General features: G+C 46.3%; 1 long non-coding RNA gene across 4 annotated transcripts; it reads left to right on the plus strand.

Moving 5' to 3' along the window:
* The first annotated feature begins 25 nt into the window (after nucleotides 1-25).
* LOC106025994 (uncharacterized) lies at nucleotides 26-17,946 on the plus strand. Of its 4 annotated transcripts, none has more exons than XR_010044558.1 (5): nucleotides 26-286; nucleotides 2,022-2,151; nucleotides 8,927-9,057; nucleotides 13,212-13,346; nucleotides 15,814-17,946. It is a non-coding gene; the product is annotated as an uncharacterized LOC106025994 (long non-coding RNA). The 4 variants fall into 4 exon arrangements; XR_001199607.3 differs by lacking the exon at nucleotides 15,814-17,946 and adding an exon at nucleotides 9,477-12,350 and having other exon boundaries at nucleotides 13,212-15,767; XR_010044559.1 differs by lacking the exon at nucleotides 15,814-17,946 and having other exon boundaries at nucleotides 8,831-9,057; nucleotides 13,212-15,767.
* Nucleotides 17,947-19,099: the final 1,153 nt, after the last annotated feature.

Raw genomic sequence — 19,099 nt, forward strand, 5'->3', positions numbered from 1 at the left:
TGGGCTGAGTGGCCTCAGGGGCGCGGTGGGCGGGGCTGGCGCAGGGGCGCAGGGTGCGGAGGTCACGTGGGCGGGGCGGGGCGGGACGCTGGGGATTCTGACCTCAGAGGGGGTCGCGGAGCCGAGGTCCCAGCTGCGGCTGGCCAGGTGGCCAAAGCCCTGGTCTGGGAGGCACGCTTAGTTCCGGGCCAGCCTCCCTAGCAGGTGTGCGTGACCTAGCGCCGGAACTGTTGTTGCAGAGCTGTGAGGTGTGGGAGTTTGGGGCTGGCCCCTGATGACTGCGATGGTGAGCAGGACCCCTCAGTTCCCGCCCGCCCGCGGGGTGATGGGTGTGGAGGGAGGCCGGTGCTGCGAAGATGAGGCTCCTGCAAGGGCCTGAAAAAGGGAAGGAGTGAGGGCCTGTGGGATCTGATGAAATTGCCCTGCCCTCACCATATAAGGCGAGGCCACGTTAGGAAAAACAAAACCAAAAAAAGGAACTGGGAATGGATTGCCAAACCGTGACTCGTGGCCGACCCCAGCCCTCAGTCCTCCTGGGGACTCAGCCCGGGACTCCCCCTCGGCCACTGCCCTTCTTGGGTCCTGGTTGCACACTTGGCTCCTTCCCTGACCCGTTGGACTCCCAGCCTTACTGCTGCTTGTCTGAGGGCCCCTTCCTGACTCCTCCTCTGCCCGCTGTCCTGGGTTTGCCCCGCACAGCAACAGTATGGGCAAACCCATTGAGCCTGAGTCTGATAGTGATGGATGTTAGGGGGAGCCTGGCAGAACACTTGGTTTTGGTACCATTTCCCTTTTTGACAACCCATTATTTATTCAACTTCCTGGCTCGATTCCTTTCCACAAAGATTCATGGAGAAAGCACCTTGTGCCAGGCATGTGCTGGGTACTTCAGGGCCAAAGGCTGAATGAGACTCAATTCCAAGGCATACACAACTTGATCATACAAAAGAAGTCTTCTACTTTGAAACCACTTTGGGTGTGTTGAGAAGAGAGGGTCTCAGGGGTAGAAGAGACCTGAAACAGCGTTTCCAGGCAGGACAGCCCCCCAGAGCAGAGCTGTGGGGCCTGAGTCAGAACTGTCACTGCCCCCACCCCCACCCCCACCCGGGCCTGGAATTTAGAATATTACAGGAGGGCTCGACCGCCCCTCCCGTCTTCCTCTTGGTTGCCAGCCTGCCTGACACAGACCAGCTTCCCGACAGTCAGACAGTCAGTCAGCGTGTGAGGTCAGCGCTGGCCCTGGGCGCACGTTTTTCAGTGCTGCTCGCACAGTGGAAAGTGCAGGGTGAAGCCTGCCCGGCAGACACTGGGCTGAGCAGAAACCAGCTCCTCTTCTGCTCCTGGGAAGGCCTGTGCAAAGGGAGGGGAGCAGGAGAGGAAGGAAAAATCACCAGCCGTCTGTGACCTCATGAGTTTGGGTTTCTGTTAGCCCAGACTCTTGCAGAGGCCTAGGCCATTTCCCCATGCTGCAGCACCTCTCTGCGCCCCAGTGCACTGTCCTGCAGTCCCTGAGACCGACTAAATCTGTCTTCTCTTGATTTTGTAGCCCTCTTTCTGGGTTGGGAGGCACACAGGCATGGTGATGTGGGCAGTGACCAGGTTGGCAAGGGGTGAACCCCCCACCCTCCACCCGCAGGGCCCCTCCAGGCTGAGTGTAAATAGCTGTACAGCCTGGGCAGGTGGGTGTGGTAGGCAAATGACTGGGCTTTCCTCCCAGCCCCGCCCACCTGTGGCCAGGCTGAAAGAGGAAGTTTCAGTCGGCCTGAACACAGGGCAAGGTACCTGGCAGGTTAGACTGGACAGGTGACCCACCTGTCCTCTGAAAGTGGCAGAGCAGAGAGCACCTGGACTCCTGGCCACCAGAGTTGCCCTGGGTCTCTGGGCAGCAGCAGGGCCTGGGCAGCTAGGACATCTGGAGAGCAGGTTTGTGTTCAGGCCAGGACTCCCCCATGTGGGACTGTGTGGTCACAGTGAGGATGGAGACAGAAAGGATACCTAACTCAAAAATCATTTCTGGGCAGGGTATGATGATGCACCCTTGTAATGCCACTACTTGGGAGGCTGAGACAGGAGGATTGCTACAAATTCAAGGCCAGCCTGAACTACATAACAAGATCTTGTCTCAGGAAAAATATTTCTGAGGACTTCTAGGTGAGAAATGTGGTATTCCCAAGGGAGGAGCGGAGAGGGGCTGATAAAGGCTCTTGTCTTTCTCCTTTGCCTCTGACTCTGGGGTGTGGTGACAAAAGCCTCACAATGATTCATTCACTGTACTGTTGGCAAATGACAGTCCTGCTGTTCCTATTGCTGGCATGGCGGCATGGCACGGTTGACTGTTCCTGCCTTCCAGGCTGAGGCTGCTTGGAGGACAGGCTGAAACTGTGGCCTGGCAGGAAAGTGCTCCTCTGGGTCCACAGCTGACCCGCGTCCTCCGCACACTGATAGGATGTGTCCCGCAGAGGTGGCACAGATAGGCCCACCGATGTGCCATGTCCTCTCAGAGAAGCTCCCTGCCCCTGAAACTGGCCGGTGGCTCCAGTTAAGCAAAAGGCACATGGGTGACTTTTAAACATTCAGTTTTCAGCCGTCGGGTCCCTGGTGCCACCACTTTGAGCACTTTGTATTTGTTTTGCGAGTACAAGGCAAAGCAGAAGTGGGTCTGGGGGTTGGTTTTGGTGCTGGGGCAGAGCCAGGGCCTTGTGGGTGCTGGTAAGTCCCCCACTGAGCCAAGCTATGCCCCTAGCCCTTTTCTTTTTCACTTTGATACACAGTCTGTAAATGTCCCAGTTGGCTTCGAACTTGTGATCCTGCCTCAGTGTCCTGGGGGTCTAGGATTGCAGTCACGTGCTTGCCTTGGGCCTTCGCATCTGGCTAAAAGCAGAAGTTGTTTTGAGTGTTCATTCCTCTCGGACTTGTCCGTCGGGATGTGCTTTTCCAGGGCCCATTCTCCCCATCCCCTTAACGGTGCCAGCTAGGAGCCTCCATCAGCTGCTGTTCAATGGTTGGGAGCGGGTGTGAGCAGCCCCTCCTCTGCTTTATTCCTCTTTTTTGAGATGGGGTCCCCCGTGTGGCTCAGGCTGGCCTTGAACTTGCTGTATACTCCAGGCTGGCTTGGAACTCATCATCCTCCTGCCTCAGCCTGCTAACTGCTGGGACTTTAGGCTTGTGCCACCACACCCTGCTTCCTCATCTGCTTGATGTCACTGCACATAGACAGGCTGATGACTATGCAGGCTTTAGACCCTGAGGATGAAACTCTTACCTAAGGTTTCACACCAAGGGACAATGCCAGGGATGTCTTCTGCCCATGCATGTGTGTCTCCCCCTATGCACTCAGGTGTAGAAGATTGAACCAGGGTGCTTGTGCACGTGAACACACGCACGGTCAGCAGGTGCTCCATCACTGAGCAGCAGCCCCATCTTCCCTGCGCATCCCCTGTGGTCCCTCCTGGGCATCTCCACCTACTTTCAAGAGCTCTTACCTTACCATCTCAGGATGCACAACACTTCCTAGTCTGTTTGTTCCCCTGGAACAATATTCCCCCAGCACCCACACTCTGAGAGATGCAGCTTTCACTCAAGTCCTTGATCTAGTGGTTAGCGTGTGGTCCACGGGGTGAGTCTCAGCCTCTTCCACGGCACAGTTGGTACCTCCTCTTCACGTTTCCCTCCAGACTTGTTAGACTCAAAACAGCCTGTCCCCACAACAAACATTCCCATGAGATGGTGCTTCTTAAGTCCATAATGAAAAATAAAATGTTCTCATCATTTATAATGTTAAATAACATTGAAATCTAATATATATACAGAAAATAGAAGAAATAAAATAGAAAATAGCAGGAACGAATTTTTTTTTTTTTATTTAAGAGGAAAAAGAGAAAAACACAAAACAAACCAAAGCGGCGTAAGGGTACACGCAATACAGAACTACAAAACAAAACAAAACAAAACAAAACAAAAAACCATAACAGTAAGAAATTACCTGCTAGTAGATTACACACTATTTTCTTGAAAATAGTTCCTCAAATCACAGTATCAAAGACCACAAGGTGGACATTCAAACAGGGAGACTGCAAACAGCTGTGTTCAATGTTCCAAAAACATTGATAAAGTCAGCTATTTAACACCCCCAAACACACTTGCTGTTATATCCATTAGAGCTCCTTTTCTTTTTTTTTTTTTTTCCCTCTCTTTTTTACAACAAAATTTACACATCTTGGATTTTATTACTCCTTAGTGCTTATTACTTTCTTTGGGGGGGGGAAGAATATAGTCAAATATGGCAAAACAAAGCTGTCAGTCAATACCAAGGATAGACGTAGCACATGGTGTAGAACAGAGTACAAGTTTATCAACAATGGTTATCAACGTTGTCCCTTGTTTCCTTAAAAAGAAATGTCTATCTTATTAGATATTATAAAGTTGGACAAAACAGTAGAGAACAAGACCAATAAAACTTAGGCATTGTAAACATTACAGGACTTCCAAAGAAGACAATAGTCAAACCAGAATGGGTATCTTAGTGAATCTTATTGTCTTCAAAGCAGTTGCCTATGTCTTCAAACTTGATACTATCATATAGAATAGAACAGAGTCTAATCAGTCAAAACAAGATCGTGGGAGTACTACAGGACTTCAAAACAAGTTAATAGGAAATCGAAAAGAGTTACTATTTATATATCCTAATTTTTTTGAATTTTTTCTTTAAGACAAACATAAGAAATGACTAAATAATTTTTTTTTGAAACAATAAGGGGGAGATTGAGATAAAACAGGACATAACAATATAACAATAGAGGTCACAGCATGACTGTTTCAATAACCTAGTACTTCACCACCTTATAACCTGACTTAATAGTAGTTACCATAGTGTCTTTTTCCTTGAAATATTTGGGTAAAACTTCATATACTCTAGCTTCAAATATTTTCATATCAAGAAGCCCAGAATAAAGCCTTTCTAATTAATGAGTGAAAACTTTATAAGGCTTCAAGGCCACCTAATGGGGAATCATGATTACCACATATTTTTATATATTTGAATCATTACTTACATTAGGGAAACTATTCGGTATTCACACATGCGAGATTGATTTATTTCACTTATGAGTATGGTCTCAAGCTGTGCCCATTTATTGATAAATATCTCAATGTGATCCTTCTTTATAGCTGAATAATACTCCATTGTATAGAAATACCACAACTTTTTTATCCATTCCTCAGTTGATGGGCACTTGGGAGGAACGAATTTTTAAAAACAAACTTCCTCTGGTCTGGGGATATAGCTCAGCAGCACAATTGCCTGCCTGGCAAGCACAAGATTGTGAGTTTGATCCCTGGTACAAAAAACAAAAACAAAAAAAAAAACCACTTATTAAAATGTGACACAAAAAATAAAATGTGACACAACAGCTGGGTGTAGTGTCACTTGCCTGTAATTCTAGCACTTTGGGAGACTGAGACAAGAAGATTACAAATTTGAGCCTAGCCTGGGAAATTTAGTGACTTAGAATGATAGTTTCTTAGCTGGAAACTAAGAAAGAATGGTGGTGGTGCAAGCCTGTAATCCCAGCACTCAGGAGGCTGAGGCAGAAAGATCACTGAGTTTGAGGCCAGCCTGGGCTACAAAGTAAATTGAAGGGTCAGCTTGAACTGTGTAGTAAGACCCTGTTTCAAAGACTTCCCCCTAAAGAATACAACGTAAGTATAGTAAAGAAAAGAAGATGTAAAGAAACTGTGTGTCACCATCCAGGGGGCTGTGTCACTGGATGAGCTGCTCCTTGCCCCTCCCATCCGTCACTAGATCTGCTCTCTAAAGGCTACCGTGTTCTTCAGTTTTATCTCATAAGTGCATTTCACTATTTTGTGTCATTTTTTCTTTGAGACAGAGTCTCATGTAGTTCAGACTGGTCTGGAACTCACGGTGACCCTCCTGCCTAAGCCTCCTAAGGCCTAGGATTATAAAGTGTGTGCCACATGCCCACCCCTCCTTCCATTATTTTTTAACAGTAAATGACTGAATGAATGAATAGGGATCTATCTGGGGTCTGGCTCTTTTCCCTCAGCATTGTTAATGAGATTTACTGATCCTTTTCATTAGCATTAATTGTGTGTCTTTATTAGTTCATAGTATTCCATGATGTGAATGTGCCACGATTTTTCATTCTAGAGTTGATGGATATTTAGGCTGTTTCTTGTTTGGGGATTGAAGTGAACTGAATGATGGCTCTCCCGAAGATATGTCTGTCCTAGTCTTTGCACCTGTGAATGCTACCTTGTCTAGATTCAGATCTTTGCCAGTGTAATTAAATTGAGGATCTTGAAATAGCGTGGTCAGCCTAGATAATCTGTATGCACCCTAACTCTGAAGACAAGTACCTGGCCAGGTGTGGTACTGCATGCCTGTAATCCCAGCACTTGGGAGGCTGAAGCAGGCAGATCACCTCAAGTTTGAGCAGCCTGGGCTACAAAGTGAGTTCAAGAACATTCTGAACTACTTAGCAAATCCTGGTTTCAAAAAAGCAAAAATCAAAACAAGCAATCAGGCAGCCCTGGGAGTGTAACTTAGGGGTAGAGCACTTGCTGGTAACAGGCAAAGGCCTGGTTCTATCCCCAGTGCCACATTTAAAGAGGAGGGAGAGAAAGCTTTCCTAGTACCCAAGATTACAGCAGGCACCACCACCCGCAGCTCATTCTTCCTCTTTTATGGTGAATTGGCTAGTGAGTGTGTCAGGCATGTAGTGATAGCCAACTTACAGGGGCATCCATAAACCTAGGGACACCCACAGTCAGCAGGAGCTGAAAGAGACAAGGTGCAAAGTCATTCCTGGACCCCAGGCCCTGCGTACACCTGGATTTCAGATTTGAGAACCTGTAGAGAACACATTTCTGATATTTTACACCAAGAGGATGGTGGTGTTTCACAGCAGCCCCAGGAAATCTATTCAGGTCTCCTTGGGGTGAAATTGCTATCCATTCTCGGGTGTCCTTTAGGTACGGGTACCTAAGAATGCATATACTCCACCCAAGAGGGGAGAATGGGTCCCTGGGCCATAGGTTGAGTACATTTGGCCCTGAGAGAGTTTAACAAACAGTTCTGGAGCGGCTACACCAGTTGACACTCCCACAGTCTGGCTTTTCCACATCAGTGTCAGTCCTGGGCCTGGCAATCTTATGTTTTGCTCTTGTGGTGCGCGTGTGGGCCATGGTTTTAATTTGATCCCCTCAGTACTAGTGAAGTTATATGCTTTTTCTGAAGGATTTTGGCTGTTTGTGTATTGTCTTGGTGATGTGCTGATTTATATCTTTTGTGCATTTTTTCTTTTTTTCTGTGTTTTTATTGATTTTTGTCTGCTTATTGATTTGTGAATATATATCCTTTTGTCAAAAGAAAGGTAAGGCAAATACCTTCTCTCTGTGGCTGGCCTTTTCATTCTCTTGATTCTTTTCATTCTGTTGGTGTTCTTGATGAAAAGAAGTTCCTCATTTCAATGAAACCTGAGCTATCAGTTTTTTTCTTCATGTATAAGTGCTTCTGTTCTGTTTAAGAAATCTTTGCTGCTCCAAAGTGATAGTCATGAACATATTCTCCTTTATAATTTTCTGGGAGCTTTATTGCTTCACTTTTTCTATTGCAATTAGCAAGCCACCTAGAATTAATTTGTATAAAGTTAATTTACAAAAATTAAATCGTGGGGCTGGGAGTGTAGGTTACCAGGAAAGCATGTTCTTAGCCCATGTGTTTGGTCTCTAGCACACACGCACATATACACATGTACAAAAATAAAGTAAGGTTCTTATATAAATGTAAAAACGAACATGTTAAATTTTATTTACTGTAAGTGAGCTGATGAGGTGATGCATCCTGTTCAAAAGTGAACCCACAGGACAAACACATTTATAAATCAGGAATATTGAAATGAGTACACACAGGGCCAAACTGTCCTTTCCATCCCAGGAGTGGGCCAGTGTTCCTCTGTTGGGCAGTTTGTTTCCTGAATTTTGCATTGTCTTTGGTTATCTATAAGTTGCAGTATTGTGAGATAGCTGCCATAGAATAACAAAATCAGATGACCCAGAGAATGTACTACAAGTAATGCAATTTTCCACAAAACACCAAAATTTCCCTTCCATATAGTATTAGGTGAAGTCAGCATTTCTGTTTTTGTTGGTGAGCTGAGGATATAACTCATCAGCAGAAGTACCTTCCTGGTAATCACAAGGCCCTCAGTACCAAAAAAGCTAGATTTTGTTTTTTGCCTGTCCCCTAAAGCTCATGCCATTTATTTAAAGTCTCAGCTTTCCCCCACATTTCTTTTTATTTTTTTTTTAAATCAGTTCCAGGCTTGCAAGGCAGGCGCTTATGCTGCTGAGCTAAATCCCCAGCCCTCCAATTATATTTTCATCTTCATTTTTAAAATCAGTTTGTTCATTTCTTGAGTGAAAATTCCTGTTTACGTTTTGATCTACTTTGTGTTGAATTTGTAAATTAACTTGGAGACCTGTGACATCTTCACAAGACTGAGTCTTCCCAGTAGTGAACATGGGTGTCCTTTTATTCAGTTTCTCTCTGTGCGTGTACTTTAGAGGCCTTCTATGAGAAGTGATCAGAATTTAACCTTTTTTTTTTTGTGGTACCGGGGATCAAACACATGACCTCACACTTGCCAGGCAGGCACTTATGCTGCTGAGCTAAATCCCCAGCCCTAGAATTTAACTTTTTAAAAATTAATTACATAAAAGATACATTGCTATTAGTCTGCCTCAGAAGAGTTCCATCATTCTTACCAGTTTCTGAAATAGTTACAGAAGTCCTCCTTCCTGTCTTTACAAGATGTAATCAAAAATACAGTGAATACTGCTACCAGTGACATCCAAGAAAGATAGGCTCGGAAAAACATGACGGTGTGTCCTCACTCAGTTATCACAGATCTGTCACAGGGCGACCTACAGCGGCTCCTCAAAATGAATTGTTCTGAATCAGGAACATCAGGCAACCATGAAGCACAACTAAAGACACTCTCGAAAGAGGACTTCCAGAGCTGCCCCAAGAAGGATAGGGTAAGTGTGTGTAAAGAAAAAGGGGTGTTTGGCTGGGGTTTAGCTCAGTGGCATAAGTGTCTGCCTGGCAAGCACCAACTTGTCAATTTGATCCCTAGTACCAAAAAGGTGGGGGGGGGGGTTGAGGGAGATTTCTATCAAATATGTTTTATTATAATGAATTAAATGTTTTTAATATGCACCATGTTTTTAAAACACTGTCTCTTTTTCTAGATTTATTCCCAGGTAGTTGGTTTTTTTTATGCTATTGTAAATGATATATCAATTCACAATGTCATTTTTTTCTTTTAATTACCTTTAGTAATTTGTGAAACATTTCAGATCTTAGGGGGAGGCGGGCAGTTACCGTACACAGCACAGTGTTTGATCCTGTCCTTCATTCTCTCCTTTCTCTCCCTTCTTGACACGGCACCACCCAGCGAGACCCTTAAGATCCCGCAGGAGTAACAGCTGGGTCTCCTGGAGATCCCCGGGAGCTCTGGAAAGCACCTCTCCATTATCCATCAGTACTTCTCCCTCCTCATTCCCATTCACCCCTGCTGCTTCACTTCTGAGCCTTCCTGCCTTGAAACGCAACTCACACAGTATAAAAGTGACCTCTCCCTCTCGCCATTCCCTCCCTCTCACTCCCTCTCCCCCTACCCCAGGCTGAGTTTGAGTTTGACCATCCTCCTGTGTTAGCCTCCCTGGCTATGGAGAGTATAGGTGTGGGCCACTTCCAGCAGAGTGTTTCTTCTTAAATTGAACCCTTTGATTTATTTTGAAGTTTGTTGTTTGTTTCTTTTGAAATGGGATCTTGTTATATTGTCCATGCTGGGCCTGAACTCTTGATCCTCCTGCCTCAGCCCCCAGGTAGCTGGGATCATAGAGATGTGCCTTATATTGTTTCCCATAGTCCACCTCCCCCTCCACTTTGTGGTTAACCTTTTAAGGTGATCATTATGTTTTATTTTTACAAGGCCAAAAATACCTTTTGTTTTCCCTTGCTTTTAAGCCTAAAATGTCTCCATCCCTTTGGATATAAGATACTTATATTTTCAAATAGTCTTTTCTTGCTTGAAGGTTTTTGTTTGTTTGCTTATTTGTTTTTTGTTTTGTTTTGTTTTTTGTCTGAGACAGGATCTTACTATGCAGTACAGGCTGGCCTTCAGCTCACTTTGTAGCCTGTGCTGGTCTCGAACTTGCAACAATCCTCCTTCCTCAGTGTCCCCCCCCCCCCCGAGTGCTGGGATTTATAGGGCTGCTTAAAGTTTTATCACTTCATGTGTTAATCTTTTTGCAATTTGTATTGGCACATGATGTGGTATAAATGTTACTTTTAAAACATAATTCATCAAGCGCCTGATCCCTACTGAATTTAATCTCCTCTATCAATTATACTGATAAAAAATACTTTTCCTCCTCTTCCTTGTTCTTCTCCCTCTTTTTTGTTTTTTGGTTTGGTTTGGTTTTAGTTTTTCACTGGTACAGGGGACTGAACCTAGTGCCCCTGCACTGAGCTACAGCCCCAGTCCTTAATACTATCTTTTACAAAATTTTTAAATTTTACTTTAAAGAGAATAAAACCAAACCAAACAATACAAAGCCAATCAAAACAAAACAGTAAAAGTGACATAGGACCTCAAAACAGAACAGTAGGTAGGAAATAAAGGATGGCCACCACAATGTCCCCTGCCGTCCTCAAAGTAGCTGCTTATGTCACCAGACAGAATAAAAACAAAACAGAACAGAATAAAACCAGGCAAAACAAAACAATGAAAGCAACACGGGACTTTAAAACAAGATAATAGGAAATCAACACATTATTTTTGAGACAGGGTCTTGCAAAATTACAATAAATAAATTCTCTAGATTGGGCTCAAATTTGTAATTCTCTTGCCTCAGCCTTTCAGAGTGCGGAAATTATTATAATTACAAATTCTTTTTGAAACATCTAATCTGAAAAAAAACCTAGTCTGAGTGATCCTAATCATTTTATTCTGTAAGGTTTGGTCAGTTCAGCTGGGCATGGTAGTGCATGCCTGTAATTTCTGCACTTGGGAGGCAGAGGCAGGAGGATCCTTGCAAATTCAAGACCAGGCTGAGCTACAAAATGAGCTGAAGGCCAGCCTGAACTGTGTAGTGAGACCATCCCAAAAAGTAACAACAACAACAAAAAAATTGGTCAGTTCCTGTCTTTCTGTAACCCACATGAAAGAGAAGGCATCCTCTGTTAGTTGGTTTTAAATACCCTATAATACTTTCATTCTCTTGAATGGTTTTACACTGTCATATTGTGTTTGATGCTATACTATACCAAGTTATACTCAAATATTTCAGGGAGGGAGACACTATGGTAGCTACTGTTGTGTCGGGTTATCTTGTGGTGAAACACTATGTTGCTTAAATTGTTCTATTCTGGCCTGTGTTATTTTATGTCCTCTTCCTCCTCCTTTCTTTTAATTTTTTTAATAAAAATTATTAAATAGCAAAAAAGAAAAAAAAGAGAGAAGGCATCTATGGTAGATGAGAGGGAAGGGCTCCCTGGGCCTCTGTACCACTGATTCCTAGGAAGAGAGAATTTCTGAGGGGCTTGCTCATTTCCAGGCTGAACTACACTTAAATTACCCCCACGGGCATTCACAAACGGAGGAGGAACTCCAACGTATCATTTTTGGGAACTTTTAAAATTAAACATTATCAAATATCCTTTTTGTACTAGGAAGGATCTTTACAGACTTTGATCCAAAACCAGAATAGGTCCTATTGTTTAAGGACTCAGCCAATAGGATGAAAACAAAGAGGACCAGGGGCATGATTCAGTGGCAGTGCACTTTCTAGCGTGGGTTAGGTCCTGCGTTCTCTCCCCAGCGACACTCATTCAGGAAGATGTATGAAACCTCACAAGCTGTAAAAAGTTTTATGCAGATAATAATTATGCAAAAGGAAACCAAGGTGAATCCTGCAACCGCAGTTTCTCCTGTCAGCATCTGTGGCCGTTATGGGCAGGCTGGCTCAGCAGAGCCTGCAGAGCCTGCAGGGGGCCTTGGTCTTCAAGCTCTCTGCGAGCTAGAGTCACAGGAGTGAAGGGGGCTGGGTGGCCCAGGCGGAGAAGGCGATGCGCAGGGGGCCTGCAGCCGGCAAGGCCACAGATGCAGAGCCACGTAATGAGGAAGTGGGGAGCTGGGGCGTCCGGTCCATCGTGTGTGGTGGGACATCAGGATACAAGGGTGCAGTTCATGGAAGCCTCGACCCTGTGGCAGGAGCGTGTGTCTGAAGGTCACACTGGCGCTTTGGAAAGGTCAATAGCCGAGGTGAGGAGCTAGGGGGGTCACTGAACCGGGCTGCTGCGCGATGCTGTGGGCAGGTTCTGGTGGCATGGGAAAGGTGGGGAGTCACCCAGCAGTCGGCCAGGCTTTGTGCAGCACTCTCTGTGTGGATCTTGAAGACACAGCCAGCTGGCACAGCTGTGTGCAGCGAGACGCAAACTCCGGGGGAAAGCAGCAGGCGCCCTGAGCTCTGGGGACCTTTGAGCGCCCCCAAGAGGTGGCGGAGGGCAGGTCGTTGGTGCTCGAAGGAAAACCTGGAAATAAGGTTGTTTACTTTGTCAGCCCCCAGAATCAAATCAGGAGAAGAGAGAGGTACCAGCCAGCAGCCGCTGTGGCCCGGATGCGATTGTCCCCCAGGAGCTCATGGGTCGGGAAGCTCGGTCCTCACTGTGAGGGTGTTAGGAAGGGCTGGACCTGGTGAGAGCTGGGGCCTATGGGAGGCACCGTGGTCACAGTGGGCATATCCTGCGAAAGGAACCCTTAGGGAATCAGCTGGCCCATGGATCGCTCTCCCTCTCACACCGTTCCACTTCGGTGTGCACTCTGATGCAGCTGAAGGCACTGGGCTCCATGGGGTCTTCTCCTCCAGCAGGGTCAAAAAGGTTGTATTTAAGTTTCTATCTGTGAGTAGTATTGTAAAGCCAGGAGGCCAGGCTGGGGACTCTGAGCCTCTGAAAATGGTACCTGAACCAACCTTCCTTCTCGCCTTCCTTCTTTCCAACACTGGGAATTAAATCCAAGGAACACTACAGTGCTTCACATTCTTTTATTTTGAAACAGGGTGTCATTGAGTTTACCAAGCTTTCTTTTTCTTTCTTTCTTTCTTTTTTTTTTTTTTTTTTGCAGTACCGGGGATCAAACTCATGACCTCACGCTTGCCAGGCAGGTGCTTATGCCACTGAGCTAAATCCCCAGCCCTACCAAGCTATCTTTGAATGCACAGTCCTCCTGCCTCAGTCTTCCAAGTAGCTGAGATTACAGGTATGTGCTACTGTGCCTGACCTAAATCTCTTTTCTTTATAAAGTATCCAACCTCATGTATTGTATTATAGCAACAGAAAGAAGACTAACACAGTGTCTTAGTATATGAAAACTGAGGAGGAAGCCACATAAAAGTTAATTCCAAACAACACCATCCTTGTTCACTGAAGACCACACAGCAAAATATATCATAAGTGTGAATGAGCAGGAAAAAATTCAATACATATACATCGTATCAATGTGTGTAATTTCCTTGTGCTTTTTTTGGTCTGTTTTTGTATAGCAATTCTGAACTACTGATCAAAGTCTAATTTTTATTAGAAAAATGTAAGTGTGTGTCTGGACTTCATCAACTTCCAAAGGGTAGGACCATACCTAAACATCGTTTTCCAGAGCTCTGCATTCAGTGGATTGAATTAAATTGACCCTGATTCATTCATTTTTTTCCACGAAGCAGGAGTCCAGATTTGTCTCCAAACCAACCTTAAGTCACCCATCACAGCTCACATTGGACAAATCACAAAAGTCCTCATTCCTCTATCATTCCTAATTCTGTTATCTTGCATATATGCTTATTTCCTGCTTTTGTAAAGAAAAATCCTATCACAGTTACATCCATGTGAAAGAGCCCAACACAGAGACAGAAAGGACTAGTGTGGAAATATAGTGGGCACTTGGGACTGTCAGCAGGTCATGCAGTCACCTGCCTCGTCCTGCAGGACCACTACCTCATTCTCTCCAGAGATGGCACGGGACCATCTATCTCCATGGTCTCCTTCATCTCTGAAATCCTTTGAACTCTACCTTGATGGTAAGGAGGGCTTCCAATGCTTAGCTACCTCTGATCACCAACCTTGGGTCAAAATGCTCCAAAAAGTCAGGGAGTTAGTTCTGCATAGTGTGGCCGTGCTCATCAGAGGTGAAGCAGGGAGTAAGGTAGCACAGGTTGGCACTGGTAGGTGGCAAACATGACCTGTAAGTCTGAAAGTGGTGCTGGGAAGACTGCCCCACTAAGGAAGGGGCACAGGGTCTGGCAGCCTGAAGATCACTTGAGTCTGAAGCTGATACAACAGAGTGACCCTCACCCCGAGGGGCCTTTGAGTGAATCAGTGCCTTACAGGCAGCACTGAGAAGGATTCACCCCAGTGAGGGGAAAAAGCCATTCTCAGAGCGCATCCAGGTTGGGGGCCCCTGGGCCAGGCAAGGATGCTCCTTGTTAATGTCTCCCTGCTGTCTTTGCTTGAGATGTGGAAAGGTGCACATCGGAAGACGACCCTAACACCCTGAGACATGCTGGAGACAAGGAGAGACCTTTGGAATAGAAAAGAAATCTTGGTCATGTAGTTTCATGTTGTTTTCTGATTTTTTTTTTTTTTTTCCCTGTGCTGGAGCCTGAACCCAGGCCTTTGCCTGGAGCTATATTCCCAGTACTTTTTATGTTTTATTTTGATTCAGGGCCCTGCTAAGTGGCTAAACTGCCCAGGCTGTGTTCAAACTTGCAGTCCTCCTGCCTCAGTCTTTCCTGATGCCTGAGATTACATGCAGACACCACTAGGCCCGCTTGAGTTGCCTGTTATTTCTGGTTTTTGCTTAGCGGTGTTGGGGATCAGGCCGAGGGCCTTGTGCACTGCGTAAGCAGTCTGCCTCTCTCATTCCCAGCCCTCTATCTCTTTTTTAAAACATTAAAGTTTCAACTTTATGAGTTTAGAGCTTTAGAAGGTTGGCTAAAGGGAATTCAGGGAAATTCTGCTGCCTGGCTCTGGAGGAAGGAGGTCTGTTCACCAGCAGCCCTGGGGTCCGTTGATGTTATGTCACCCTGGGATGCAGCGATGTTCTTATATCAGCACAGGCTCAGCCGCTACTGTGACCCCTGACCATCTAGAGCAGTCTCTGGACCCTCCTGTTTCCAAAAAGAGTCAAGGCTGCCCAGAAAACCATAGTGAAGTTAAGCTCATACACCATGAGCACGGGAGGCAAAGCGGGGACCAGCGCAGGGGCAGGAACAGTGGGCTCGGGAGAGCTGGCTTGAGAACTCAATGCAGCTGTCAGACCCGTGCTGCGCAATCCTCCTATCGGTAGGACAGAGCGTCTGAAGGGATGGACCATCATCAGCTTCCCGGGTCACGCCAGAGAATCACCTCTGGCCACTGCTGTGAATGCTGCTTGAACCTGGCCTCGTAGACCCTGTCCAGGGGACATTTCCAAGTGCTCGGTCCATCGGACCGTGGAGCCCCAGGTCCCCACAGCTGCTGTGCACGTGTTCGTCTCGGGCAGTGCTGGGGACGGAGTCCCGAGTTCCCGCACGCTGGTTAAATGTTCTGCCCCTGGACCTGGCTCCAGCCCGGTTTCAGCTTTCTAAGGAAAGGTGGCGATCCCAGGACACAGCTAGCTGGGAAACGCGGGAAGAGGTGTCACCGGGCCAAGGAGGGCGTGAGAAGATCTGAGGAGTTTCTTCACTCGCCCCCAGGCAGCAAGTGGCCACCGCCCGGGAACTGACCTGAGCCACATTCCAGGGACGGCTGGGATAGTGCAGCACGTGGAAACCTGCAGGCCTCCAGATCCCGCGCGGCCGGCTGGAACTCCGAGCTCGGAGAGGAAGAACTCCCACCTCCCACGCGCTCCTCTGCTCCGGTAGCCAAAAAGAAGTTACCAAAATGTAGGTGCGGCTACTCGGTACGGAGTTCAGGTTTCTTCTGTGTCCAAGTTTGCTCAACAGCGCCGCCCGCTGTCTCATAAGTGTCAGAACTGGCCAGTGCCCACCTAGGAGAGCCTTGCAGGTTTGGGGTGAGTCTCCAAACCTGCCGCTGGAGGGCAGGATGCCTCCGACCTGCTGTCTCTTCCTTGATCCCTTCCTGCCCCACTCCAACCCCTCTCCAGCAAAAGCCGCCGCGTTCCTCCCACAGCCTTGTCATCAGTGTCCAGCTGACCTGACATGCTGGACCAAAACACCCCTCGCCCCACCCCCACCCCCACCTCCACCTCCATAGACTCGGCTTCCTGCTGAGCAGAGACAGCTGGCCGCTCAGGTTCCGGTAAGGGCAGGCCCTACGAGTTCTCCTGGAGGACATAACTTTAAAAGATATTTTATTTATTTATTTATTTATTTGTTGTACAGCCGGGTGTGGTGGTGCACCCCCTTGATTCCAGCAATCTGAAGACTGAGGCAGGAGGATCACAAGTTCTAAGCCTGCCTAGGCAAGTTAGCAATTTAATGAGACCCTGACTCAAAATAAATAAAATGGCTGGGGTGTAGCTCAGTGCAAAGGACCGGGGTTCAAAGTCCAATGCCTTGCACGGCCGATATGTACATATATTTCCTCACCACGACTTATAAAAATGGACTTTTTACCCCCATTTTACGCAGGGCAAAGCAGAGGCTGCGGGGGTAACAGTTAATTCACAGGTGCAACTCCCTTCAAATCATAATCCCTAGCACAAGGCTGTCCTTTTTCTAAAAGTTGCAATGAAATGTAGAAAAGCTATTTTTTCTGAACCACAAATACACCCTGCCACCACCCAGTCCACGGAGCTTCACCCGGGATCCTGCTAAGTCTCTGAGCTCGGGGCGAGTGCGGGGATCGCGGCGGGCACCGTGCCTGGGCTGCGGATCTCCTGCCTCCGCAGAGAAGCGCAGGAAGCTCAGAGCCCGACCCATCGTGGTCCCCCACGGGGCCCCAGGAGGCGTCAGGGCAGAACGCTGCATCCGCAGACCCTGGCGGAGGCTTGGCGCGCTCAGCGGTCCCCACGGGACCCAGAGGTGCGCGCCCATCCCATGTCCTGCGAGTCCCACGGGTGCCTGCAGCTGGGCGCCTGGATGCGGAGCAGAACGGGTTGGACATCCCCCCAGCACTGTGCTCCCCAACACCCACCTGAGGCTCCCTCACCACCCCTTGCTAGGCGGGGTCCCAGTGCCAGAGGGGCAGAGCCTGAAAGCCAGGGCCGCTGGGTGAGGGGGGGCTAGGAGGGGCATGGGAAACAGCCGGGATGGGGGATCAGGGATTAAAGGCGCGAGGACCCGTGGCCCTTACTAGGGGGGACCTTGGACCGGCAGGTGCCTGTTGCTGGCCAAGACTGTAGAGAACCATGGTAACAATGAACGACCCCAGTCACAGGGAAAATAAACTGCGACCTTACATGGTTGCACCACAAAGATGATGCTTTCGGAACAACACAGCCCTGCGGCACTCGGCACCCTCCCTGGCTATCACAGTAGTGATGGTTTGGTTGGTTGCTAAGGTAAACAAATTACTAAGTTCAAAAAGTGAAAATGTAGTACTGCCCATTTTAAGTCCACCCTTACAGGAAGAAAGACAAATTTAAAAGTTGCCCACTTCCTACACTACTTAAGTCACTAATGTTCAGTCTTTCATATTATTTCTCTCTTAGATGCATGTGAATTTATGTTCTTTTATCACTTACTAAATAAGTATCTCCCTTGTTAGTACCTGCTTTAATGGCTGCATAATATTCCAGAAAGCTGATACCCTTAACCACAACCTTATTGTTGGACTTTAAGTCGTTTACTTTTTATTAGATAATGCTGCATTGGATTTTTTCTTAAATAACAGGTTTTAAAATAAAAGTTAAAAAGCAAATACCATTTTGCCTTTAAAATTTCAGTCTCCATAATTATACAAACCTGTCACTGAGAATCACCTACTAATATTTTTTAAAAGTGATTTTTCAACAAAAAAGTGATTTTTTCCTAAGTGGAAAAGGAATAAAAAATTTAAATATATGAAGAAAAATGAATGTTATTCATAATCCCATCACCTAGAGATCTCTTGGAAACATATCATTCTCGACTTTATAAATATAAACCATTTAAATACAATTAGCTTACACAAATAGAGTCACATAGCACGTGTAGTTTTATACCCCATGTTTCACTTAAGGCATGAGAACTCTAATGACACTCAACTCTTAGTTTGCTGAACACCACGTAGCAGGCCCTGTCCTAAAGTGTTTCACATGTTTGTTGGTTTAATGCTCCAATACTTCTGCGACACAGTCCTGGACAGAGCTCCTCGCCATACAGAGGATGTGAAGCTACACTTAGGAAAGCCGTGACCTGCCCGGGTAGCGCAGGACAGAACGGCAGGGCCGCCGCATCACACCTGCATGCTCTGCCTTGCTTTGTCAGTCTGCTTACCTTTGCATGTCACTAAACTTAGATTTATCGCTTCATTCTTAGTAACTGTAGAGTATTTAAAAGAATAGCTGCAGGATTATTTAGTTAGCCAATCCCTTGTCCTTTAGTATTCAGATTCCAATATTTTTTACAATATTTTATAATTTTATTTTGAAGAGAATAAAATAAAACAAAGCAAAACAAGACAAAACAGGACAAAGCAGAGCAGAGTAAAATGCAAATAACACGGGATTTCAGAAAAAGACAGCAGGAAATCAACAGTGGCTGCCATAATGTCTCTTGTTTTCTTCAAAATAGCTGTCTATACCTTCACACACAATAAGTTAATACAAATCAAAATAGTGTAAAAGCGACCAAAACAGAAGAATGAGAGGGGCTTTCAAGACTAGACACTAAAAATCAATAATGGCTACCATAATGTCTGTTTTCTTCAAAAGATATTTTTTTATAAGCATGTGTACACACACTTTTGTGCACTTGTCTATTTCCAAAGAATACACTCTCAGACATGGAAGTGATGGGTCAAAGAGTAATCTCATCTTGGCAGGGCACCAACAAATTGCCCTCTTTCAAAACATGCATATCGTAAGACCTCTGGCCT

Source organism: Cavia porcellus, unplaced genomic scaffold (genome assembly GCF_034190915.1).
Source record: "Cavia porcellus strain 051 isolate PalLab524CR breed Dunkin Hartley unplaced genomic scaffold, mCavPor4.1 scaffold_29, whole genome shotgun sequence".
Classification (NCBI taxonomy): domain Eukaryota; kingdom Metazoa; phylum Chordata; class Mammalia; order Rodentia; family Caviidae; genus Cavia; species Cavia porcellus.